At 35.5% G+C, this 27,750-nt stretch overlaps 1 long non-coding RNA gene across 10 annotated transcripts in view; it reads left to right on the top strand.

Annotated features, from left to right (window-relative positions):
- Nucleotides 1–27,750, top strand: part of LOC135298676 (uncharacterized) — a 218,709-nt gene that overhangs the window by 99,899 nt on the left and 91,060 nt on the right. Inside the window, exons 17-21 of one of the 10 annotated variants that reach the window (XR_010360714.1) lie at nt 11,503–11,628; nt 13,277–13,429; nt 15,947–16,071; nt 18,979–19,032; nt 20,412–20,426. This is a non-coding gene — a long non-coding RNA (uncharacterized LOC135298676). Of the gene's footprint in view, nt 1–11,502; nt 11,629–13,276; nt 13,430–13,951; nt 14,072–15,946; nt 16,072–16,418; nt 16,526–17,397; nt 18,744–18,978; nt 19,665–20,411; nt 20,429–25,195; nt 25,284–27,750 lie in introns of those variants that run through there. The other 9 variants (XR_010360710.1, XR_010360711.1, XR_010360715.1 and 6 more) reach the window with 9 other exon arrangements.

The raw sequence follows: 27,750 nt of genomic DNA on the forward strand, positions 1-27,750 counted from the left end.
ATCTGGTACTGGATAGCTGATGGTAAACAGGGAGAATTTCTATTGCTTAATATACCAGTGGATTATTGTTGATATATGTTTACAAAATTTATAGATTTAAATAAAATATATTGTAACTTAAAATGGTATATAACTTAATCTTAAAACAATTGAACTTAGAGTTTTAGACTTTTTAAAAAATATATATATAGTTATTTCAGAAAAAATACTCTATGGGCAGGTTTTCTAAATTGATTACTTGATCATACCATAGGCCACCTGTGCTGCTTCAGTGTGGCCAAACTCAAGTCCACTCTCAGGAGGGCAGCACAAAAAATATACAGTAGTATATAAAGAAAAGAGTATTTGGAAAAAATATTTTTATAGCTTTATAATTAAAAGATAACCAAGTTGACTCTTAGACCGAGTCTAGAGATAAAAATATGCTTGAGTATATTTTGCTATGTACTCTATATATAAATATTTTTACAATGTACATATACATATATATAAGTGTATACTTGGAACATGAATGTTTAAAGTGTGTTGCCTGATGACCCTCCCTGTCACCTGTATTTGCCAAAACATCAAAATTGGTTAATCTACCTGTTTTTTAAAGTTTCCCTGAGCTTTTCTCCTTAAATTATTTTGTGTGTTTTTAATTGTCTTTCAGTCTGTCTCCTGAGAATTTTCATAGCAAAAATGGGCATTAAATATTCTCTCTAATGCAGGATTCCAAGGATGGCTAGAGTTGTTAGGTGCTAATAAACACTTGGCATTGTGGAGGGCCTGTAAATGATGCATGAGCCTCCTTTAGAGGCTAAACTAACCCGGTTATCCTGCATTGGGGTGTCTGTATATGATGCTGATGTGGGAGTTAACTGCTCACCACTCACTGACTTTTGTAGGACTATAAACAGGGTAATAAGACATGATTTAAGAAACCTTTTGAAAATTAATAGCCAGCTGTATATAGTGTTTGATTGACTATTTTAAAAATGTTTGATTGATGCATACTGTCAGCAAATGCTCTACCTAATTGAGCAAGTCACATTGTCCAAGCACTTGGGTTTTATTACTGTTTAAAGATATGTATGTTTGTGCATTCAGTGGTGTTTCAGAGGAAAGCCTTCCTTCATTGTCACCTGTAATTTGCTTTCACCTATAAACCAGTTCCTCTGATACTTTGAGATGAATGCACGAATGATTTTGTGACTGGTACAGAATCAAAGAATGGCTGGGGTTACAAGGGTCAGGCAGGGTCACCCTGAGATAATTGCCCAGGATCGTTTCCTTATGGCCATTGAGTATCTGCGTGGATGGAGACTCTACACCTTTTCTGGGCAATCTCTACCAGTGTTCATTCATGCTCACCAAAAAAAAAAAAAAAAAAAAAAAAAAAAAAAAAAATTGTTTCCCGGTGTTCAGAAGCAACCTCTTCTATTTCACTTTGTGGCCATTGCCTTGTCCTGTCATTGGGTAACAATCAAAAGTGTCTAGCTGTCTCCTTGGCACACTGCCTTCAGATATTTGTAGACATTGATGAGATCCCTCCCTGTGTAATCCTAATTTCATATATTTGTCTTGTCTGATTGTGAAGGAAGCTTGTTTATGAGAATGTCCACTCCTATCCTTGTTTCCTTTTCCTGTTTTCGAACTGGAATAATGTGTAGAGAAGATTTAGGGATTGGATCAGTGCACTATCTAATTCTGTTTCCTCTTTCAGAGGGTTTAAAACCTTTTGCAGTTTATAACTAATAGATAATTATGCAGAAAGTACCACATCTTTGACTCTCCCAAATCACAAGGAAGTTTATCTGCTCACAGGACCTATTCACAAGAATCTATTTCCATGATTTCTGCATTCATGGCTGATATGTGAGTATTAAAAACTCCAAGAGGATAAAATGTGAAAATCTGTGTCTCAGAGTTGAAAGGCAAGACATGAACATTTGCATGAACCATGAAGCCATCTTTTATGTAAGGTGAATTCTCCATAGTAGTTTATGGCATCTGAAAACTTGCTGTATAAAAAAAACCCTTCAGGTTTATCTCAAAAATATGTGTACACACAGTAAGAGAGAAGGAAATAAACTGTGTGCTGTATGTATCTATCTGGATATATCTAAAATCTATATTGACTGAGTAAGAATTTCCCCTATCTTGCTAATATATATTGTAATTCAGTCACTTTTGCTGTGTTGACAGAATGGAAACTAGTAATTCTCATTGCTTCTTGCAGTTCGCTGCTTTTTCCATTCATTCTCTGCAGTTGAATCAATTTTTTTAAGGCATTATTAAGTTTTCCCTTGGAAATGCTAATTTCCTGAAATCAGAAGACTTCTTCATTATGGCTTCACAAGAAATTTTTGATTGACTGCTGAATGCACTGCACTGTGTGCCCATTCAGCCTTGCAGAGCACTGACAGCTTTGCCTGAGGGAGGGTGACAATCCCATGCCATCCATCCTCAGAGGGCTTGTTCAAGCCATCAGTGGGGGAGCTGGCATCTTTTGACCTTGATTTCATCACACAAACTCTGTTCTGACTCTGTGGATTTACGAAATTTTAATTTCCCTTCCTCTTTCGTAATGTCCAGTCCCCCTGGTCTTCTGATCTTTACTTGCAACACTTCTTATAGTGGGGATGAAGTACGACTTGCCAGATGTTACAGACAGGTAGATGTGTCCTGATAATTCCATGTTTTCACAGCTCAGAAGTGTTCACTTGTACTACCTTATACTCATGAAAGAGCTCCATGCATTCTTCAGGTTAATGCTGCTGAGTGCTTATAATGCTCCTGTGATTTCTGTCAAGATTAGCTGGGGAAAGTGGTTTCTTTGGAGTAAAGAGCAGCAGATTTTCTGAAAGCAGGATTCGGAGTCTGAGGCTTGAGCTCACAGCCAAGTGGCAGTGCCAGAGCCAGAGATTGTGCCAGTCTTTACACAAATTTCAGACTTGTTTAAGTGAGAACTTTTTATAAGAAAGTGCAAAGGAAGGATTTTGCTGTTGATGCAAAGGCATGCTGTCTGCAGGGAGGCAGAATGGAACAAATCAGATGAGGAAATACACTTATACAGAGTATGTAAAATGTTTACGTGATCTCCACTGTAGTTAAAAATCAGGTACTTTTACAATGCAACCATTGAAAGTATGAATGAAGTGCAAACATGCAGGAAATTTATGTTGTAAATATATATTTCTCTAATGTTTTTTCTCTAGCAGCTTAATAAGACTTTTTAAGGTTATCAAGGGCATGATGACGAGGAAAAATCAGATGTCTGAACTGATGTAGTCTCACTGTGATATGCCAATAGCAATAATGTATAGTGCGGCTATGACTGCCTATCATCATTTCTTGTGAGTGGTGATAAGTGCCTGTCATTGTTTTAAACCCAGCTGGAGATGAAACACCACACAGATGCTCACTCAACTCCCCCTTTCTCCCCTCCCCCACCTCAGTGGAAGTGGGAGGAGAATTGAAGTAAAACTTGTATGTTGAGATATGAACAGTTTTATAATTGAAAATATAGTAAAATATTATATTAATGGTAACAATAATAATAATGATGATAATAAAAAGGGAAAAAAAAACCCCAAACAAACGAGTCACAGTGCAATCACTCACTGCCTGTTAACTGGTGCCAAACCTCACTTCCCCAGCCCAAACTGGCCTCTCTTCCAAGAAACAGCCCTAGTTTGTATAAATGCCATGGTGCTCTGTGATGTGGAATACCCCTTTGGCCAGTTCAGGTCACCTGTCCCAGCCATGCTCCCTCACACTTTTTTGATTTTGTTCTTGGTTCTCTTTTTGCACACCTCCTCAGTGGCAGAGCACTGCACTAGGAAAAAAAAAATCCTGGAGTTAGGATAAACACAACTTAGCACAGACTCTAAAACATTGGTGTGATACGAACATTTTCATTCTGAATCCAAAACACAGCACTGCAACAGCTACCAAGGAGAAATTTACCTCAGCTGAAGGCAGGACAGGAACAAATGAGCTCAGAAATGAAGTGCAACTCTTTTCATTCTTATTTTACAGACAAAATCCTGCCATGTTAAGTGTTTTAACCATTCTGTTTTATTTCATTTCTCTCATGACTCTTATGGAAATGCATTTAATATTTAAGGTTCACACTGTTTCTATTTGTGTATGTGTCTTTCCCCCTTCCGCCTCCCCAGTCCTGAAGAAAATGTATTTTGAAGGTGGTTGTTTCCTAGGCTATAAGTATTTACCATTACCTCTTGGCTGCTGTTTGTTGGCTTGCCCTTTGGATCAACATCTGTCTAGCAGCTTTTAGTGTGGTTGCTTGCCATGTGGTGGAGAATGAGTTCTCCATCCAAAACCCCTTTTGAGTTTGAGTTTCATGGTCTGACTGGAGGAAATCCCAGGGAGAAACAGCAGGAGTATGAGTCATGCTCCTCTAGGCGTTTTTGAAATGGGAGTTTTGTGAAGGTTCTGCTGTGCTGCCTGCTCTCCCAGCATGGTGAAGCAGAAGCTGTTGAGTGAAGGAAGAAACAAGGAGCTTGTCACAGCTAACGCAAGGGTTTTAATGAAGTTTGTAAGGAGTAATTGATTCCATAGTGGCTTACCCAAATAACAGAGAGGATAATACCACAAGGCTCAGCCACCTCAGCTGAAATTATAAACTGTTTTTCAACATTAAAAGGTATCATGAGTTTATTTTTCTTGAAAGATACTGTTCTATAAGGATCTCAGGTTTTTTATATAAACAATATTAACACCTGAAAACAAATCTACCTCTGTTCCTGCTTATCACCCTGGCCTCTCCATATAAACCATTCTTCACTGCATTGCTGTTCTGTTTACCTTTGTGTTTATGAATGCATTAATTCGAATAGCTTAAATTAAAGCTAATACAACATAATGTATTGTTATTTTATCAGGTTAGTCCCACAGAAAACAGGTATATTTCTTCTGCTTAAGCCTATAACAGTTACAAAACAAGATGGAACTTTAAAAATTAAACTGATAGAGTTTTACTCATCTAAATTAATTCCCATTCAATTATACTTGAATTGAATCTGTGAATCTGTGAAATTTCTTTGCACAGATTGAAGTTTTAGATTTTATTCAAGATTATTACTGCAAAATAAAAATAAATAAATACAAATAGTGAAATATTGACAGGGTTCTTGGAGCTCTCATGGCTTTTATTATTATTTTATTTCCTTGGAATAACTGAGATGCTGATAGTAATACATTAGATAATTTAAGGATTTTTGTTCTAATTAAATTAATTTAATGAGTGTCAGTTTTATTAGCTAAAGAATTCTTTAGCTATTTAGTTTTAGTCATTCAAAGTCATCATTAGCTTAGGTTATCTAGCTGGAAATTACAGCTACAATGTAATGGAAAAATGCATTAATAAAACTTCAGCTTATTCCTACTGGCAAAGATATATTTCTTTAATCTTTTATTTATTTGATTAAAGTATGGCTAAATTTCCATACAGTGGAATTTTTTTTATCTTGGGGAAATAATGGGAAATAAATTGGGAAATTAATATAGGAAACTGAAATTCATATAAGTGGGTTGTTCTGAGGTGAGTTTTCTGTGTGTCAAAAGTGAGGTGGGAAAGCAAGCAGGCAGTCAGTCTCCTTGACTTTTACTCCTGGATCTTGTATGGGATAGTGTATAGCTGTTGATTTTGTTGATGTCCTGGTGTTTGGCCTTTGGCTTATCCTTGTACATTACTATTGAGATTGTCAATATTCTATAAATATTAATATAAAGATTTTGATGATATGTAACTTCAGAGAGTGAATCAGGGTCAGTACACAGACGTATTCCAGAGTGAGTGGAACCTAAAAAAAGAGATACTTGTACCATGTTTGCTAACTCTTCTGCAAGGCCCCTGTAGAGAAATAGTAGACATAGGGGAAAAAAAAGGAGAATTGTAGGCACACAGTTTGTGGTGATTGGGAGTGGGGCAGCTGAGCCTCATCCCCAGTGGGCACAGCTGTGAGCAGCAGGTGAGCAGCACTGACAGCAATGAGCCAGGGAGTGCCCAGGGCACTGACCAACCACCAAAGGAGCAGAGGGCACACAGATGTAGTGCATCAACATCAGGGGATAAAAGGCTGGGCTGAAGGGCAAGAAGGGCAGATGCTTGCAGCCTTCTGAAGTGGCAGGGTGCTACTTTGTATGGGCAAACACCTGAAGCCTTCTGATGAGGTAAGGTGTTACTCTGTATGGAAAAATGCATAAAGCTTTCTGAAATTGTGTGGTGGCACTCTGTGTGTCGTGGCCATTTCAACTGTGACAGGTGCTGTGACAATTGGGTTAACTGTATTTTGAAGCTATGTTGACAGATACAAGGCTAAGTTAAATGTTCATGGGGGGAATGGACACTGATGAATGCCTAAAGATGTATTGGAAAAAATGTGCTATTACAGCCAGAACATGTCTAAATATTTATGCTGAGTGTATATTTTTTTATATACTGTATGTAGAACTATAGATACAGCTCATCTGTTGTATCATAAGTGTAAAAAGTGAAGAAGTCAGATATGTTATATATGTTTTCTGTAGTTTTAATTGATGTTACTGTGCACACCATGCAGATAATAACATCATACCTCTCTAGATAGGGACAAGCCCATTTACATTCTCTTCTGCAGAAATTTGGCTATTAAGTTCTGAAAATTACTTGAAAAACCATAAGATAGATAAACTTATTCCATTCATGATTTTGATCTGAAATTTTTTTGCCAGTTTGATAAGGCAAGATCACAGCTCTATCTCACTGTGTAGACTTAAGACCAGAAGAAAGCCAACAATCTGCTCAAGATCCCATAGCTGCTCATGTAAAGCTGTGTTGTGGCCCCTTTAATCAAAGCAGAAAATAAAGCTATAAAAGATTATTTAAATATGTCTGGAGAATAGGATCAAGTCCAGAAAATGGAGCGTGTAAGCCATATGTAGTCTGTGCCTAGGATTCTAATAGCACTAGAGCTTCCTTATTTCTAGCACATGTCAAGAAATGAATGGGTGTGCTTCTGTAAATCTCTCTACTTTCAGTTTTGTTAAGTGATTCGTTGTTCATTTTTCTTAGAATTTGTTTGGTTTCATAGAAAAGTTTATGAAAAGATTAGTCTAGGTGGGAAATTCGTATTGGGGAAGGTTTTCCTGAATTTGCCATACTTTTAATTTTCAAAAATATTTGAAATATTTCTTTGAGGAAGTAGACTTGTAATTTAAAATGGTTTTGGTTTTGGTGGTGGATAGTGCCTAAAAGAGGCATTTCCATGATGGATAATCATAAAATTTTATCTTTTAAGTATTGTGGGTTAGAGTGAGCAACAACAACAAAAATCGTTTTAATAGTTAACAGAAGGTAACAGACATCTTTAGAGATAAGTGAAAATCTTCAAATCAGGCTTTGAAGTTTCCTCTAAATGTGCTCTTTCAATATTTGTAGAATGTTTTCCAATAGATGCGGTTATTTTTCCTTTTGAGATGTATATGAATGTTATCTGTTAAACAAAAAGTCATTATTTATATAAAAAGTAGAAAAAATATCCAAATGTGATGCCAGTAACCTGGGAGATGGGAAACTGATGCTGGGAATTTAGGGTTTTTATCTGTGCTTGAGAGATTCAATATTGTCTGTCTCTCAGAGGAAGACAAGGGCAGCATCTTCAGGGTCACTGGTGCATATTTAGTATATTTTGCTGGACCATTAGTTGATGTAGGAGGAAATGTTTTTATCAATAAAAATTGAGTAACAAGAAGTTTAAATATATAAAGAGAAAAATAAATATTGTTCTATGTCTTTTAGAGTGAAGTCTGAGATGTTCCAAGTTTCACCTGGAAATCATGCCATGCATCTGCCTTTAGGACATTGTTCTATAATTCAAAAATAGCAGTGAGGAATGTACCATTGCTTTTGGAAAGAGAAATTATTAAGTATAGTATTATATACTAGTGTACTATTTACAAAATTAAAAGTGCTTTGGTATGACACCTGCTTTTTTTGTACCTTACTGTTTATTTAAATTATCTGTAATTTTAATATAGGTTTTTAAATCTGTGATACGTTTTTTTCATATTTTCTCACTTGTCCTTAGTCAACATACTTGCAAACACCTTGGACAGCTCTCATTTTTTCTTTGTCCTCTGAAGCTGAAGAGGGGAAAAAAAGCATTCTTTGTTGCCTTAAACACCTTAGAGCAAAAAGTGCAAAATCTAAAAGCTTTTTAACTGAAGATAAAAAATTTTGGAAATAGACTTTGAAACTTGTTTAGAAGTAAAACTTGTTTAAAAAGTACAAACCAAGAAAACCCTGGTTTCCTGGTATATGTAAAAGGCCAGACTATGAAAGTTGTTTATAGACTTTCCTCACTTTCAAAGTAATGGGAATTAGATAGCTAAGTGCCTTTTGAAGTCTGACCCAAACATCCTAGGTGAAAATTTGTCAGAATCTCAAGAAATGCTGCTCATTTTCCCCTTTCAGATCTGTGATTTTAGAGTAGCTGAACTGAGGTCGACAATTAAAGTGCTTCAAGTTGTGTGTGAAGGAGTGTGTTTGTCTTGAGGAAACAACACTGCTAATGTAAATTTTGCTTTCTTTATTTTCAAAGTACTCATCATCAAAGAGTCTCTCAATGACTCAAAAACTCTAAGGAGCTCATTGCTCAGACTTGTCTCTCTGTTGACAAGTAAATATAAATACTTGGATTTAAAAATCTTAGGCTGGGGGTATGTTTGTTTACATGTATGCACCTGGTCAGTCCTTAAATTGCAGCAAAGTTCATGATATGGACTTCTGTGTGAAGAGCTATTACTTCTTCTGCAGAAGAAAGTAACTAAATAAGGACAAAACATCTGCAAAATGAATTTCACAGTTCCTTATGGGAAAATATTCCAAAGTAATACATTACACTTTAAAGATTTTTTTTCTTCTCTGATTTTATGGGCTGAGACTACTTGAAGTTGGATTTTTCTTCAAGCATATCCTGTCTCTGGTATATGTTTAATGATTTCTGTCCATATGTTTATGTGTTACTCAAGCTCTTAGAAAGGTCTTCTTTAGTATTTCAAAATATATTTCTCAGCCAATAAAAACCAATACCTTAACACTTAAAAAAAAAAATAGATCCTTTACTATTTGTCCCTCACTATATATATGGTAAGAATTTTTGGACCTTGGAGAGAAATCAGTTTTTGGTACTGAATAAAGAAGTAATTCTATAAAGAACTGAGCAAGTAATTCAGCTGAATACTGTGTCTCAAAATCCTTTATATATTTTTTTATCTTGACTGTATGAAGCATTGTTATTTTTTGTTGCTATAATGGCTATTGTAATATTTTCATCTTTTTATTACATTCTTCAGCAGCAGTTATGTATGCCCAGAGAACACAGGTTACCAGGTTACAGGTTACTTTGTCAGCACAATCTCCTTTTCTTTTTTTTCCTTCTGCTATCCAGAGTTTAAAACACACTAGATTGTTGTATAGGAAGGTTGAGTGGACTGTTGTCTCATTTGGACAGCAATTTGATTTTATAAAATCTTTACTCCTCTCTTTCATGTTCTGAATTATTTTGTCCAGGTGACCTCTTACTGCCATTGTTTCTGGTTGTGTACCATCTTAATTGAATGGAAGTTGTGTATAATTTTCTTTCTTGTCAATGTAAATTTCTGAAGATCTTGGCTCCTCCCTTGTTTCACAGATCGTAATCACCTAATCTATTTAATTGAAATTTCCTCTGAAACTACTTCTCCATATTTGACATAATGTCAAGTGACTCTTCTTGTAGAAGTACAGCATGTCCATTTTATGTTGTCTTTTCTTGCATGCAATGGCAGTGGTTCGAAACCACTTCTCAAATGGCTCTCATCCATGTGGACAGCTAATTGTTTGTATCCCATTCCCATGGAGTCAGGAGAATACTTGGCTTAGCACATGAGAAAATAAGGACCCCAAGGAATCTAACCAAACTGATGAAATAAGATGGTTCAGAAAATTGCAATACCCAAAAAAGTATTCCTGGCCCACCCTCACCTCTAGTGTTATGCTGTTGCTTAGCAAAATCATAGACTGCAATCTTTAGTTGTTTATTAAACTAATGCATTGATAGAACAGAGTAGAATATTTCTGTTGGCAGGGACAAAAATCATCCAGTTCAACTGCCTATTTCAGGGCTGAATAAAATTTGAAACATGTTGTTAAGGGCATGTTGTCCACATATTTCTTGAACACTCACAGCCTTGGGGCATTGATCACCTCTCTAGGGATCCTCTTTTAGTGTCTGATCACCCCCTCACTAAAGAAATTCTCCCTAATGTCCAGTCTAACCTTCCCCTGGAGCAGCTTAAAACTCTTCCCTTGTGTCCTATCAGTGGGTACCAGAGACAAGAGCTCAGTATTTCCCTCTCCATGTTCACTTCTCAGGAAGCAGCAGGAAGGAATGAGGTCTCCTGTCACTTTTTTTTTTCTCCAGACTAGAAAAACCTACTCAGCTGTTCCTCATAGGGCTTCACTTCCAGCCCTCTCACCAACTTTGTTGCCTTCTTCTGGACTGTAGACTTGTTTATCTGGGGTTTTTTGGAGAGCACAGTTTAGTTTTATTTTGGGGACGACAAACGAAGAAGCTTTAGCATTACTGCAAGTTCAGTTTGGTTTTGTTTTGATCAGTAAATCTTCTGTCAAGTTCTTTCTCTTACCTGTTTTTTACATTAGCTTGTTCCTGATCTGTTTTTTGTTTTATTGCTAGATCATGCTTCTTTGTACTTGATGCTATTGAGGGCTTTGCCTAAGTTTTCATGGAGTTTAGCTGCCTCAGAGTTTGCATATTTATTTATAAGCATATGGGGTCTTCAACATCCCCAAGTCTCTAAATTCTTTTCTTTCTGAAAGCCCAACATGAACAATTTATGTCAAAATGTCATATGCATTGCACCATTATTTGACTGAAATAATCTAGTCAAATTAAATTAGCTGGAAGCTGAAGAATAGACATTATATATATGTATATATATAACAGTGGCTTTAGAGAGCAAGAAAAACTTTCTCGTAGCCCACACCACAGTTTTCAAAAACATAGGTTTTCAAAATGTACTGCAACTGTTATGAACTAAAGTAAGAAATGTATCATAGCATGGCAACGTCTTTAAATCTACATCAAAAAAAACCACAAAAAAAACCACAAAAAACCAGAAAACAACTAACCAAAAAAACCAAAAAACACCTTCTCTCCAACCATAAAGTTGAGCCAACCCTACATAATTTGTTCAGAGTTTACTTCATTGAATTTCTCTGGTAGACTTCTCTTGAGTTTTGTTACAGAAGTGAGAGAGCTGATGTACTTAAGCCTGTTAAAATATGGATGGGAGCAATTTCATTCCATTAACATTTAAGCAGTGCATTGGAAGTACGGTTGTACCTTACAGGATGGTGTAAGTCCTGATGTAAGAGAATAGATTAATTATAAAATAAATTTGGTGGCAAATGGTCCCTGAAAGTTATTCATTTGATCACATCTTATTTTACAGGATTCCTACACCGCTTAGCAAAGCCAATGAAGTTATTTTTTAGCCATCAGAGAACAGGAAGGACAGAAATCTGCTAAGCAACCTCTGCTATGCTGCATGCCAGGCTATAGAATAGCTGTTTAACAGGTAAGCAGATCTTTCCCATTTAATTATAAAATAAACAGGGGTGTGGAGATGGTAGAAAAAGCTGATCCTAAATTTTTTAAGAAGAGAAGAAAGAAGGAATTCTGCTGTATCTGAGTTCTTACACAGTATCTATTAGTACAGCCATTTGTTTCAAGTAAGCTGTGAGATTTTTGGTCAGGAACTGTGTTGCAAATGCTTAAGAAAAAAACCCCCACTATTTTGTGTACAAAGTGTTTTGTCTTTGAAAATGATGTCCAGAGCTTCAAGTTATTTAGTTTAGCTGTTTATAATCAAGGAAATGCAAGGAGGACCAGAGACTACATAAATTCCCTGAAAGTCTTATCTGAGAGGGACTTAAGGTAATATATTGATGAGTGCTGTGGAAAATTCTTGAGTTTAAATTTGCATATTTTTTTCCTCGGGCTCTGCACTTCTGTATTCATAAAGCAGAATGAAGTAAGAACTGCATTCCATGCATAAGGAATTCCTTTCTCTTTAGTGTAAGTCAGCATTGAAAGAGACACAACATCCAACCACCAACATTATTTTCCTTCCTCTCTGTATGTCAGCCTATTTGTTATTTGTGGAAACTGTGGTCAGTATATATTCTTGAAAAATGCTGTTTATCTTTAAACATTAATAAGAAAAAAGGAAAACAGCTCTCAAGAGTTGGCAGGAACCAGGAATGCATGAAATAATGCATAACTTCAATTTTATTTTTCTCTAGTAAAATGTTGCTTTCTCTGTCAGTATGTGCAGGATCTGGCCCTTGTTCAGGAAAGCCACTTATTAAATCTTGACGTACTGAATTATTTCTCTGTCCCTTTCCTTCATGTAATGCTTCTAAAATATTAGAATGGTGTATTTTTATATTGTCAAAAATACAAACTAGATGCTGAAGCAATCAAAGGTTGAAGTGTGCTGTTGAACATGTGTGTATTAGGCCTGCAGGCATAGGTAGAACTTTCGTATACAAATACAGTGACTGAATTTAGTTCACAGTGTGTAAATGGACGGTTGAGAAGATTTTTATGTTGCACCCTGATGTCCTGTAATGCATTCCTACTGTGATGTTCATTTGTTGTGCCTTAGTCATGTTGTATTCCTGAGAATTTTTTCAGTGGCCTTCATCTAAAGACGAAGAAAAACAGGGTATGTTAAATAAATACAGTGGGAGTTTTTCAAACGACTAAGAAATAAATTAAGTAATCAGCATTTCACCTGCGGTACAAAAATGGATGTCATTAGAAACACTACAGGGTAGGTTTGCAGCATATAAAGACTCTGAGTAGCTGCAATCTTTGATAATGATGAGAGTTGCGTGTTTAATTCCCTGTGTGCCTTACTGAGAATTAGTTAGTAGCTGTATGGGACTTAAGATCAGCTAAAGCTGTCTGCAACTCCAAGTTTTAATTTCCTAAAGTTGTGCATACTTTTTTCTTTTGGCTTACAGATCTGTAGACACTCTGCTCTGATATTATACATGCAAATTGAGTCCAACTGGAACTTTCTGTCTCAGTCTGAGCTGATGAGAAAAGCCCCATGATAACCATATGTTACACTAACTCTGTAAAGGGAGCAATGGGATATTCTGTACTTTCTGTAGCTGTCACTGGATATGTAACTTTTTCCTGAACTGCTTATTTAGGCCCCCATGGAGAACTGGATTTACAGTCCTGTGCTTCCTGAGATACAGTGCTTTTGATATGAAAACAAAAGAAAAAAGTTTAAGACAGAAAACAATATTCTGTTCAACTGTGAGGGGACAAAAACGTCTCAATAACTGGAAATGCATCATGAGGTGAGTTTTTCAGCTTTCAAGAAAAATCAACATGTGTTTTTGTCTCCTCTATCATTTTCCTTTTTCTTCTTGAATGATGGATAATAGATTCTCTGGGAACTTTTTTTTCAACATTTATGTTAAAGACTAGGGTAGGTAGCTTCAAATAGTTTCAGTAGTGTTTACTTGCTACTCCTGTTACTGAGAAAGCATTCCCTGTGGTTCTCTCAGAACCTGTGACAAGCTTTTCCCATTCACTGACTATTCTGGATGTTTTCCTACTGCACATTGTTTTCCTGTTCCAGTAGTTAGTTTGAAATGTGCTATGACTATTTTCAGACAAACAGAGACTTGCTGATTTTCTGTTTCAAAATCTTGCTATGTGGTTAGCATTTTTATTTTATCTCATTTTTCTAAGCAACAGTTGCTGCTTTGTGAAAATGAGGAAAAAGTTGCCAATCAGGCTTTATCAAGCTGGGACTAAAATTACACAGATTGTACACAAGGGTAGTAGCAATTTGTCTTTTATTTCTTGCTTTGTAGATCCTGTTCAACATTGCAGCTGATCTAAGACTTCTTAAAGGTTTTAAATGCCTTCTTGAATGTACTGCCTCAGGTTTTCTTAGATATTAAAAAATTGTAAGAGCAAAATTGTTTCCCTTTTATTTTGCTATGTACTTTAATATCATACTAAAAAAGTTATATATTGAAATTAAGTTTTAGAAAATATTTCTATAACTCATAAAAATGTTAATGACTGCAGCAATCATGGAAGAATTTTTATTTGGCATTAGGGTTGGACTTGATGACCTTGGAGGCCCTTTCTGACGGTTCTTCGATGTTTTGTATATATTCAAACCATGCTATAGTTAAACTTCAAAAGGGGTCAGGGGGTGTGCAGAGATCAAGCTGAAGAGATAGATTATATGAATTTTGTAGGATTAATAAAATGTGGAATATTTCATGGAGCAAATGTGTAGTGAGAATCAGAAAGAGCTCAAGATGACCTTGCCTTCTGAAGAGATACCATTTTAGTTGTGGAACCAGTGTTTGCTTTGCAATTTTTCCATTTGGCCAGAGAAGCAGAATTTTTGCAGTCACATGGCATTTCTGATGCATTTTGGTCAAAGGAACTTGTTTTGAGCACATCTGACAGTCTGCTAAAGTGTCAAAGCAAAATCACATTGAAACAAGCAGATGGATTACATACCCAGATGAGAGAGATGCTGCATCACTTGATTATCCAGTAAAAATGAGATAAATGTCCTAGGCTGGGGAGAGGTTTATGTGGAGCTCACATCTTCAATACACATCAAGGTAAATCAACCACAGGTCAAAAATCTATAGGACACCAGCCTTCATTAGAGCTCCTAGGATTGCTTTTGTGTTGCTGTTTGGAAGCAGGGCTTAGTAAGACTTATATATGTGTTTGGTGTGTTCTCCCTATTTTGCTGCCCCCAAAGCATATTTTTCAGTTGTCAAACTCTTCCTTCTTCAGGGCTGTTAATCAGTTCAGAAGAGTTAACTCTTAATGATTTAATTAAGTCTTTTTATTATAGAATATGACATTAATTTAATTCCTAATTTAAAATGGTTAAATAACCTTATAGACCCAATTAGGTGAATCACATTGAATATCTGTCTTTCAAATAAATAACATGTGCCTTTGTATAAGTGGCATCTAATCCTTAATTATGATTTTGTTAGGATTTCTTCTTAAATATTAAATATTTTATATTTTATAATGCTCATGTAAGATCCACTTAAATATTCTCAAGGGGACTGCCTTCTAGAAAAATTGCTGATAGGCATTGACTCTGAAGGGTGAATGTACTTAATACATTGAGTACTACAAATATGAATGCTTTGGGTTCAGTACTGGGCTCTAGAAAACACTGAATTAATATTTATGGAACAAAATTTTTGAACATGTGCATAATTCTGAACACATGTGTGTATAGAGTTCTGTTATGTACATAAATTTGCACATCATAGCACCTTTATGAGTCAAAGGCATATACAACCAATTTCTTTAATATGAAAACTAAAAATATTTTAGGATAATATAAAGACAGACCTTTTACTTACCTATGTGTTTTTTTTTTTTTTTTTTTGTTAAATGACCAAATTCATTCAGAGAAAGATTAAACCAGAACTCTTCATCCCCTGTGATGGCAATATGTAGTAATGGCAAATTACAGTGCTTTGGGTGCTTTTCGTTTTCATTCAGTTTAGTTTTGCCATTTTAAATTTTATCATTAAATTTTTCTTACAAAATTCAATTTTAATGAAATCCAAGGTTGAAAAAGCAACTTTTATTTGTTCTTTCCCATTGTTTGTAAATCCAAATCATGGCTGTTCGGTATTTTCAAGCTTATTATGTCACTGTTTCATAAAAAAAAAAAGGGAAATGGAATTACTGGGATGATAAAACACCCATTTCCATAGTAATTGTCTTTTAACACACCAAACATCATGTCTAGTATTTTCCCTTTCTGTAGTCCCAGTTGGGTTTTTTTTCAGATGGTTTTCTTTCAGGGCTTTATTTTGCAGAAATGAGAATGGATCTTGGAAGTCTGTTAAGTGCTGGTAGCTAGAGGTGTCTGAGCAGATGTGCTCACTTAACATGTGTGTAAAGGACATAAAAACCAACAGCAGGAGTGGTAAGCATGCATGAGGACTGTGCTTCATCACATGTCAACTCCTTTGGTCCCTCCTTGTGATAATTTACTTGTGGGGAATTTTGGAAGGAATTTGAGGCAGGACCTTTGAGTTTTTTGATGATGGGGTTTATTTTTTTACCTTTTATATAGGCAGGAAAGGTGAGTTTGGCTCACATCTTTACTGCATGGTTCAGAAGGTCAGAAGACCTTTAGTTGTAAGACTTTTTAAGGAGTTATTGAGTAATAAAACACCTCTAACAAGGATATTTATGTTTTTGACCTAATATTTAAATATTTCATCTTATGGACCCATGCTGCAGTGTAAGCTTTCTTTCCTTGTATTTCAGATTCCAATACCTCCTTAGTCTTTTAAGCTGTCTAGCAGTTCTTTACTGAGACAGACTTCACAGACTTTTGCTGTTTGCCATCCCAGACTGCCCTTTGAAGCAAGCACCTTGTTCTGACAAAGGTGTTCTCTCTAGCAGTGAGAAGGGCACGTTCCCTGCTCTGCTTCTGCACAGTGCTTGTGTGAAAGTCTTGTGATGGTGAGTGGACAAGGCTGTGCTCTCCCACAATTCACCTTTTCAACATTAAGTTTTCAGTGAGCTGTGACAGAAGGAGAGAAAAAGGATAGAAGCACAAGAAAGAATTTCTAGTTACACAGATTAGCCTCAATGCACATTGATTAAGCACAACAGTAAGAGCTTTTGAGAAAGGCTTTATAGCAAAACAATAAATTTTCCATTTCATTACAATATGGAGAAAAAAACTTGTGTAACTTCATGAATTAAATTAGATAGCCAAAATTGAAAATTATACGCAATAATAAGAAAAAATACTGCTTTGTTTATTTTCAAAAGAAGCAGAAGTAAATTTATGGAAATTGCTTCTATTTTCCAGCTCCACTAGCTTTCACAGAAAATTCCATTAACAAAAGATGAAACTAAATATATATTTTGTAATAAATGTGTGACTTTTCAAAAAATGAAGAAATTATTGCAAGAACCTGAAGCCTGAAGTTAGACACTGCTTTTTCCTTTTTATTTTATTTTCCCATTGAGGCAATTGGGAATTATTTAATTTGAATATCCGCAACAGCGGCAGCTGAAATGTTATTTTCACTGACCCACTCCTATTTAGAAAAGTCTCTTGAGATGTAAACTTGGTCCTGTGTTTTTTTGTTTTTGGTTTTTCTTTTTGGTTACAGTATTTTGGGAAGTATCTTTTTAATTCCTTTGAACCTTAATTTCAAAGTACCGTGGACAAAGGCTTTATCCTACCTATAGTTTACACTTTAGTTTCACTTAACCAGCTATTTATTTACAGCTCCAAAAGATGGGTTTGCATGAATATACACAGAACAGAGTAACAAATCAAGCTGCACAATGAATCTACCTGGATGCCTGTACTACATTGACTACATGACCTCTGGTCCATACATTGCATTTCTGCCTGCCTGCCACACCTTTCTTCATAGCTGGAAAGTACCAATGTCCAAATCTCTTTAGAGCTTGACTCTGTTCTCACATTCACATTTTTAATGATAATTCTTGTATCACAAACCTAATGCATTAGTGTCCAGTTGGGGTAATAGGTGGATTAAGTTGCTGCATTAATTGTTATCTGGTACTTTTTGAAATGTTTCAAATTGTTTGGTTTGGAATATTATATCTCCAGAAAAACTTTTGCAATTTTAAGGCCAAGTTTCTTGAATCATTAGCTGGAAAACATAAGTGATACACCCTGGATTGTAATATGAGTGAAATCTGATTAACATTAGAAAGACCTAATTGCATGAACTCACATTTAGTAATTACAATATTAATACAAAAGTAAAAACCATGTTGGCATCATATTTGTGTAAACTACTTTGCCATTCTGGCATCATGTCTGTTTAATTAATGTGTCAGTATCATTTAGTCCCTTACAAGAATAGAGATGTCTTCAACTAATGACCATCAAAAAGTAGTTGAAATGGACTCAATTTCTTTATATCAGTGTGCTTCTTTATACTTCACTTATTTTATTTCTCCTTTCCCTGTGATTACTTGTGGGTGCTTAAGCAATTTGAGTATAAAGAAATCAGCAGAAATAGGCCAATACATATTTAATTTTGACCTATAGCCTTCTTCATGGAATTTAAATCTCTTATGCTTTCAAATTAATGGTAATTTATCTGAATGAAGAATCATGTTAAATATGCCAGCAGTGCAGTTCTGACTAATCAAAGGAAAGCAGTAATTTTGCAAAAATAAGGTTCCTGATTGTGCACCTTTATTTTTGTGGGAGTAAAGATGTTTGTGCTCAGACACTTACACAGTCCACTGCTTACATAATGTGTGTCTGACTGAATATGCATTGAAAGCAGTTGGGTGACCAGTACCTATCCATGCCCCTTTAACTCATCTTTTCTATTTTTCTTTTGGACAATAATTTGCTCTGAAACAGATCCAAGGATAAGTTTGATGGATGTGAAGCTTTGATGATAAATCAAGCTTTGGAGACACATTCATTAAAAAAGAATGGCAAGTCTACCATAATAAAAATCAAGTGTCTCAAGTGTCTAGAATGGAAACATCTACAGATGTTCATTCCTAGAATATCTAGCCACCTTTGGAGCACCCCTGATAATTTTACCTATCCTTTTTCATAAGGTTGCAGCACAAGATGAACTATAAAGGCCACAATATTTCATTCCTTTATAGTCTCTTAGTTTATAATGCCTTTGCCTGAACTCAGATTTGAAGTCTCTGAAGCAAAGGCTCTCTTTTTTTTTTTTTTTAAGAAATGTCCGTGACTAGAGCTCCTGATGGTTAAATATTCCCAACAAAGCATTGAAATGCTCTTCTTTTAGAATTTAAAGTAGTTTTGTGGTTGAGCTCATTTATTTTAATATTTCTGTTGCAGACTAATAGCATATTCTTCTCAACCAATCAGCCAGTCAAGACTAAGCACTCAGAGGTAATTTATTCTTTGATATGGGAAACTCATTGGAAGTTACTTTTTTATTCAGCAGATGAGCAATCTTCTGATGGCTGCAAAATTCATTCTGTAACATGAGACACATAGAAAGTTTTACACAAGTAGAGAAGAAAGTGCCATGATGGTTTTATAACAATTGAGGCTTTTATCTCAATCTGAAACTTTAAAAATATTCTAACTAAAGAAGCAGCACTTTCACTACAAGACTGTAAATGCAAAATAATGATAATATTTTGTTATTCTGTGTACTTTGCTAACAGACTTTTACTTGGCAATCATTTTCTAGTGACATATAATAGATTATTATGATGACTTGGTTTTTTCCTGTGATTCTTGTAAGCACTTATTGTACTTTAAAATAATTTTTTAAGTCAGTAAAAGTTCCACAGACTAAAGCATGTAGCAGCAATACAAATTATTTAATTCAATGTGATCTGGAATGCGATTCTGCTCTGATTAAAATACTGTAACCTTACTAAAAATCTAAATTGTCATTCCATTGTCTTGATTAAATAATAATTATAATAGTTTTTCATTGATTCTCCCCTCCAGTACTGATGATTGAATTTTCTGTATATCATTGATCAATAATGCTAAAGTCAATGTTATTACTTACATATATATGAGAAAGATAAAACCTAGTTCATTTTGGTTTACTTCCATATATGTGAACATGAGATTTTGAGCTTAAAAAATCGTTTGTTTGTTGTTTTTTTTTATAAAACCCGACTGGTAGGAGACATTTCTTTTGATAACTTTAAAGTAATAAAGGTGAAATCAAGTGCTTTAATGAATTTCTCATCAGCACTTCATGAACTTCTTCAGTAGAAACAAATGCAGATTCAGAGAGGCTGGGTCATGCATGTGATTATGTGCAGGGTGACATGGTGGGAGGTAGAATGAAAATTAAATTACAAAAAAGAAAAATTAATTATTGGGAAGAAAGAAAAAAAATCTTGGATGACAGCTTTAGGGTGGTATCTGTTTGCCAGGAAGCTGATCCAATAAATTCTTCCATTCTGACCAGTACAGTCCTAGTCAGTAAGTTGTACAAAATCTGTCTGGTGTTTGTTTGGAGCTATTTTTCTTCTTTTTTCCCTTTTTATCCTTCCTTGACCTTTACAGTATAACATAAAGGTCATCTGATGTCTTGAACTAATGGGTGCACTGGGCTACGTATTTGTGTGAACATATGAAACTTCTTTATATTTCCTAGCTGTTTATCAAGCAAATGTTGTATATTTATATTCACAACATTATGCACTGCTGTTGCCCAGAGTTAGAAAATTGATTCATATGGAAATAGCTGAGAGAAATTTGAGATATAAATGCTCTGACAGCATCCATATTCTCCGCAGCATTGTCAGGAATTTGTCTGGTATATTTGTAAATCATCAAAAGGCATGCTGGCTCAGAGACTCCCACCTATCTTCCTCCAGTTTGGATGTGTAGAGGTCAGTACTTCTGACATGGGTCACTACCCAGAGCTCTCTCTACAGAACACCTTCTGCTGTTAGCCCTGTGCCATGCAGGCACACCTTCCAGATTTCTACCAGTGGAAGCACCTTGGGGCAGGGGGCATTCATTTTTTGCAGTCCAAGCAGTATCACAGAGAGCAAAAACAGGAGGGTCAGTTGGGCAAGGCAAACTCTCAGGCTGTGAGCTCCATGGAGCAGCACTGGGATGTGCAGACTCTAGCACAAGGGACTTTAGCCTGGCTGGCACCTCAGGATGATCAACAGCAGAAATGTGTTCTAAAACCTCTCTGAAGTTTTCAAAAGTTGGTTACTGCCCCTTTGTGTACACTAGGCATAGACTTGTGCTCATATGGATTTCCAGCAGGAAAGGTGAAGTGCATTTCCAGCACTCTTGCTAGCCTTCTCTTTTCCCAAGATATTGCAAAGAACTATTCAAATTATCACTTTGTTACACGCATGGTGAATTCTTCCCCCACAAACCAGGCAGTGTGACACAGCATTCCCTTGACAAACTTGAGTCTGTGGTTTGGCTGAACTATGTTGATATGCATCTAATTTTCAATTCACAGCAGTTTACTGTCCTTGGGCTGATGTGCTCAGGACAAGTCAGACTCCAGAAAAATCCTAAGTGAGGGCAATTTAAGCAGTCACCTAAAAAATCTGAACAGCAATAAAATAGAAATTACACTGATATTCTGGAACTTGAAAGTGTTTCTTTATATGTTTTTAAGACTTCGATTTGATATAATTGTTGAGTCATATAGACAAATAGTATGATGCTAATAGGGGACTCTAGAATTAAAATGTGAATAATCAGTACAATGTTACAACAGCTTTTTTTTATTAACCTCTGCTCATATTTGACTTGCAATGTCACTCCATAGGTTTTGTGTTTCATAAAATTGCTGTGCAGATGAGTATGACACATGAAAGGATAATGTGTGCAATACTTCAGCAGCAGTAAAGAAAAGCAAACTACATATTTTCTTTGTAATCCTAATGGAGCACTTTTTTTAACTAAGCATCAGGGAGCATGTATTCACAATGTGTATTACAGAAGTTACATTTCTCATTAATTATTTTGTAGCTGAGTTTCTTTCAACATCAGACAAAAAAGGAAAGGGCTTTTTGTTTTTGTATTAATTAGTATCTTTGTGATAAACCATTTTTTGCTCCGATGGCTGATAAAATAATCAGCATTAGGGTATGTGTATGAATATTCCCCTAGGGTACACTTCAAAGACTAAAAATGAGGAATATTTTCATAAGCATGAAGAATTGCTCCAGAAATGTATGACATGTTGTTTGATAAACATTTTTGAGGTAAACCTTGTAGTATGCAAGATACTAACAAGGTAGTAGGTGTCTTTTTAAAATTTTTAATTAGAGAAAAAATATTTTCTTCAGTGTAAAACAAGGGAAGGTGATTATAGTCTAGATGTTTGAGATTCTGCAGATTGGCATATTCTATTTATTTTCAGAATGCTGAGATATAGTTTTTAAATTTTTTCTTGTAAACTCACAGATTTAAGGATTATAAGACATGTTTATATTCCTGCTTACACACAGGGGAGCTTCACTGTTCCTTGAGATCAGAAAGGAGCCAGATACAGCATCCTTAGCCAAAGTTCCCTACAACATACAACATCAGGAATATTTGTCTGGTAGCATTGTTTTTCATATAAATATTCATACTTTCAAATTGTGCCTCTGTATTTATGATTTTGGCAATCAGCCTGAACCTTGCATACAGATGAACAGGTCTTTAATAGCTGAACAAATGTGACTAGGGATATTTACAGATAAATGAACATTTTTGATGCTCTTCATCACCTAGTACAAGGCAGGTGTTGATAGATGTTACTGGTGCAGTAACATGTTGTAGTTACACTGGAAAAAAAAAATTATGTGAGGGTTAGGTTATTCAGGAAAAGGATTACCTGTAAGGAAATCATTACCTTTATAACAATTGCTGAATTCTTTGTCTGGCCATTAGGGAATCTGTAGGGAAAAAAGATATAAATTTGAGATAATCTACTGCATCTGAAGCTTTACACTCTGCCCCTTAAAAGCCTGTTTTTTTATGTAGCTCATGGAGAGCTCATGAAGTGGAAAGTAGTGTGGAAGCAAGAAGAGCTACCTGCTTGCAAGGTATTTTCATCTGCAAAATAGTGACAACAATTCACTGGGTTTGAGATGCAAATTTTTGCAAGAAGAGAAGACAGGATCACATGATGAAACTATTCCTGAACACACTAGTGGAACATACCACTACTTATGGGTTACGACTTTTAATTCTGTATCTGCAATTTGCATTTCCAAGTTCTTCCTCACTTCACTACAACAAAGGTGTTTTTGGCCAAATTATGGCCTCTTGGCTGCTTGTGTAATTAAATTTTGTTGAATTTCTGTGGGCTATGTTGACAGTTCTTGGTTTGAGCATGGCCAAAAGGAGGAAACTGATTCTTGAGTATAAGGCCAAGGTTTGAGTTCCATATGTCTTCTTCTGTGTCCTTCCTTTACAATCTCCATCAAATAATTTATCTCATTTGTGTCAGACTCCAATTTCAAGTTGGAATGAAAATCCAGATGGGAATTTGTGTTTCTGTACTACCTAGAGAGAGGTTACATTAGTTGAAGTACACCTTATTTTAGTGCCTGCAGTATCTGTTGTCACACTCCAGTATTTCTCCTGATGGCTTTTTATTTCTGTAGATCTTGATAGAATCTGATACTTTCTTTTTTCCAATCAAACTTGATGCCTCCTCTTTAGAATATGTGACCAAAGTAACTTGCTTAGTGTATGATGATTGACATTTTGCATGAAATTTTGCAGATTGTGCTCTTGTTTCATTAGGCTTTTGTCATTCTGTTTTCTGCTCTTGATGAGTACTGCAATGTCTCTGAGGATGACTGATTGCTGCTGCTCTTGTTAGTATTACACACACTTATTTCTGACATAGTTTTTGTCCTAAAGAGTATCTAGACTCAAAGAGATGAGGTTTTTTCCAAATAATGCTAAAACAGTTACTTTGGTGTCAGATGGCAGAATTTGGCACCAGTAGCTTGCCATGTTCTTTGAACCTAGGGTCAGTGAATATGTGAGGCACCGGAGTATTTTCTTTTACAGTCTAATTGCTAAGCTAATTCATCCTAACAGTCTTTTTAACACTACTGAACTGTGTTATACTGTAGAGTTCTTTATCTGCCTGAGTCCTTTTTGTTAATCTTCAGAGCAAGTTCCTCAGTGCATACAATCATAATTTGCACTTTATATAATATCTCAGAAGATATTTGAATGCATAACTGTTCTAGTTTCTCTCTCCTCCTCTTTTTTTCTACCATGACATATCTGGTGATAAACTCTGCTCATATTTTGCCTTTTTTATCAGTTTAACAAGCTTTTAATTTCTGAAGTTTTTAAAAAAAGTATTTTACTACTTAGATAAATATATCTCTGACATTTTAAGCTTTATGCCAGCATTTTTCATTTAATTTCTCTCCTCCTATGAAGAGTATAGGGGGAATCTGTGAGTCTTCTCAAGGTTTTTTTTGTCACAGCTCTTTTTCAGGAGGTTACATGGCTGTACCTTATCAGTGCTGGCCTTGAGGCAGCTGAATTTTTAGTAAGGGATCTGACAGGCAGTGCAGTTTGCCTCTTCATCAGTTTATTGCTAAAGCTATTACACAGTATAGGTGCTAAGATGGATCCATGAGGAACCTGATTTTTGGACCTAGAAAAAAACATTAATCACTACTCGTTGTTGACTTCTCTGGGAATCTTTTGTGAATGACTTCACATTTATCAGGAAAAAAATTTCAAAGTCTGAACAAACGAAATTTCCCCCACATTGGAAAACATTTTTATGATAAAGTGAAGTCAAATCAAATGTACAAAATTGATTGCAAGTTCAGCAATAATTTTCTTGAAGAATTTCTCAGTTTCAAATGTAGATGGAAATGACACTATTAATTGTTGGTGCAATTTAAGCAAACGGTCAGGAAGAGGATAATGTGAGTTACGCTGATATGTCTGGATTTTGCCCATTTTTACAGTACACTGTGGTCTGTCACCAGTTGTCCTGGTTCTGGCCAAGATGGGGTTAATATTTTACAGTAACTGAGAGAAGTCAAGGCTAGGGCACATTCTATACAACCTCACACAAATTTCTATGGGTGGGGAAAGAGACTCTTCTCCAGGGAGAAGAGGCTCATTCTGGTCAAGAAAGTGTGGCAAAGGAAGCTGTCCAATATTTCCAGTTATTGGGGCAGGGGAGAAGGGTGGTTTTTTTCATAATAATAATTTATTTTCTCAGACCCTCTGTCGTTAGTATTGTTGATGTTAGAAATAATTTTCTTATCTCTTTTCTTATGCTGTTTCTCATTGCTGCAAATTGTTCTCTCAGCTCATGATCTTTGTTTTTTGTGCCTCCAATTGCAGGAGGATTGGGAAGCAGCACATGGTTTTAGTGGGAGTACTAAACTGAAGCATAACATTTGTAAGTGACAAAGGGAATTAAGGTCACTGGATGCTTAAATAAAGCAATGTAAACAATAAAAATGTTAACAATGGTAAAAATCTTGGTAGTGCTGCAGAACAGAAGAACATCCATCTGCAAATAGTGGTAGAGGAAATTATGACAGTTGATTTTTTTTTCTGTAAGGATTATGTAACACTGCTCTTCCCATGGAGGAGTTCTGCCTGAAAAGGATTCTCAAACACTTCATTATATAATTTATTCTTCAGTTCAGGTATGCTGTTAATTTTACTTGCTGGCAATCGTTTTTGTAGCAATTTATATTCCTATGTCAGAATTCTATAGATCATTTTTATCTATTTTTGATGCCAAAGCTTTGAAAGTGAGTGCCAATAATTTTACATGTGAAGTCTATGTGCTTTCTCCTTCTCAGAGCTCTAGGGGTTTTTTTTTTGTTGGTGAAAATACTTAAGATTTTTTTAGGTTCTTCTTTATTTCCTTGCTTTTCCTCAGTAATTTATATTTCTCTCATGCTCCGTGTTCTTTGTTCTCCCATTAATTTTGCTCTCTTTGACTGTCCTCTTTTATTGTAAATACCTACTTTTTTGCTCTTGTTTCACACATAAGAAATTAAACACCAACCTTTACAAACAACAGCATTTTCCTTTATTCCAATCCTGTATGCCCAGGATCCACATTTCTCCCTTCTGTATTTAAGCTCAGCTCAATCTGTGCTCTGAAGTTCTTTTCCCCAGACTTTATCCTTGACTCTCTTTATTCACTGGTTTCATTTCCTCTGGTTAAGTTTGGCCTAAGGAATCTTTACCTGCTCCCTAGTCAAGCTGGGTCTTCCATGACCAGTAAGTTGTTTTCATCACAACCAACTCTTCTTTCTCCATTCACAAGTTGTTTTTCTCCTGATTCTCTAATATATCCAAACCTGACAGATCGTTTGGAGAACAAGGAGATTCCCTTTACCCTCCCTTCCAGCCTTCTGTGGCACTCCTGTTCGTGCATCTGTGTTCAGCCTCCTAGCTCCTAAACCCTTTCCCCCCCTTGAGGTAATTTTATTCATAATTCACATATTAAGAGAAGACCTATTTTCTTCCTCTTCAAATCCAAACCCCACATATAAACTGAAAAACACAGGCACAATGGTTTTCTCATGACATATCAAACACATCACATAATCATTGATATATAAAGGCAATTCCTCTTAACCATTTGTTATTATTAATAAGGTATTTAGAATTACTACTTTGTACTCTCTGCCATACTAATCTGCTTTACTATTTCAGATAAGAAAAGCCATTATAAAAATGCAGCAACAATTCTGAGTAAATCCACATTTTTCACCTAGTTTTCAACCAAGTCATACTTTTAGATGTTCTACATAATTTTAACATGTGCACACTTCACATAAATGTTATAACACAACATATGAAATTAAGCAAATGATGTCCAAACATACTTAATTTCTTTCTTTTTTGTTTGTAGCTTTACATATTTTTTTAAAGTTGCATTGCTAAATATATTTATAAAATTCACATTACAAAATAATCTCTTCAGCAAAAGGACTGTTGCTGAACTTTGGCAAAAGGGGAAGGGTTCTGTTGCTTTGTATAGCTTTGAGATTTACCAAAAGTAAGATACAAGTTTTGCAAATATGTGTGTGATATGGTAAGGTTCTGATGTTTTATTATCTTCTCCCTTTCATGGCATTTAATCATTGTGGTTTTCTGACTCATCAACTCTTCCATTATCCATTTCTGATGTTTCACTGTGTAGTACTTAATAAAAAAAGGGCAGAAAAAGTAAAAGACATTACTTCTTAGTTATTTGGTACATTTGACTATTTTCTAGTCGCAAGTCTTTATTGCTTACAGTTGGATGCTTAATCAGAATCTTTCCCAACCTCAAAACATTTATTCTGAACTATTATGTGCAAAAGTGCCTTAAAATACTTTTATTAACAGATCTCCTTGAGTTCTGCAAATGTAATGCTAGAAATCTGCTTTCACATATCAAGTCTGGTATCATGGTTCAGAGAATAACTCTGGGTTTTTTGGGGATGGAAAGGTATTTACCTCTGAATAGTTCCACTTTTTGTTTGAGAGTACATTATTTACCAAATATTTTGGTCTTCAAGCCTCAGTTTGGGAATGAATATTACTGGTGTTCAGAGGGCATTTTCCAGCCTTATTCAGAACCTCACATCTTCTGTAAAAAACTGTGCTTTCCTGGTAGGTGCACTCACATACATCTACCTGCCCATAAAGGATTGCTGATTCAGCCTTATTTCATATGTCATTGATCAGCAGCAGCCAAAAATTCTGGCTGTAGAAAGAGCAGGATTAAACTATTTGAATGTTGAGTGCTTAGTCTCTTGATTTTCAAGGTCATTGTTGCATACAATTGCTTTCAAATAATTTATAGTTTGCTTGCTCATTTGCTCTGTATGGAATTTTTTTTTTTTTCACCAAAGAAATGTCTTCTGAGAGAACTTTTATCAGCAAAGTAGGAAATTATCTGGTGAATATTAATAAGAATGTCTAGTGTCTGATGCTTGAAAGTAAAGTTTAAGTGTTTGATCCTTAGCTGCACTGCAGTCAGCTTAACCATATAAGTAGATATCATGAGTAAAACTGAGAAAAAAAGAAAAAATAAGAAAGAGGCTGTTGGAGTTCATTACTTGAAACAAGTGGCTTCACAGGCTGGAAGTGAAGTAGCTTTGTTCTCTG

The sequence above is a fragment of the Passer domesticus genome, chromosome 4, assembly GCF_036417665.1.
Source record: "Passer domesticus isolate bPasDom1 chromosome 4, bPasDom1.hap1, whole genome shotgun sequence".
Taxonomy (NCBI): domain Eukaryota; kingdom Metazoa; phylum Chordata; class Aves; order Passeriformes; family Passeridae; genus Passer; species Passer domesticus.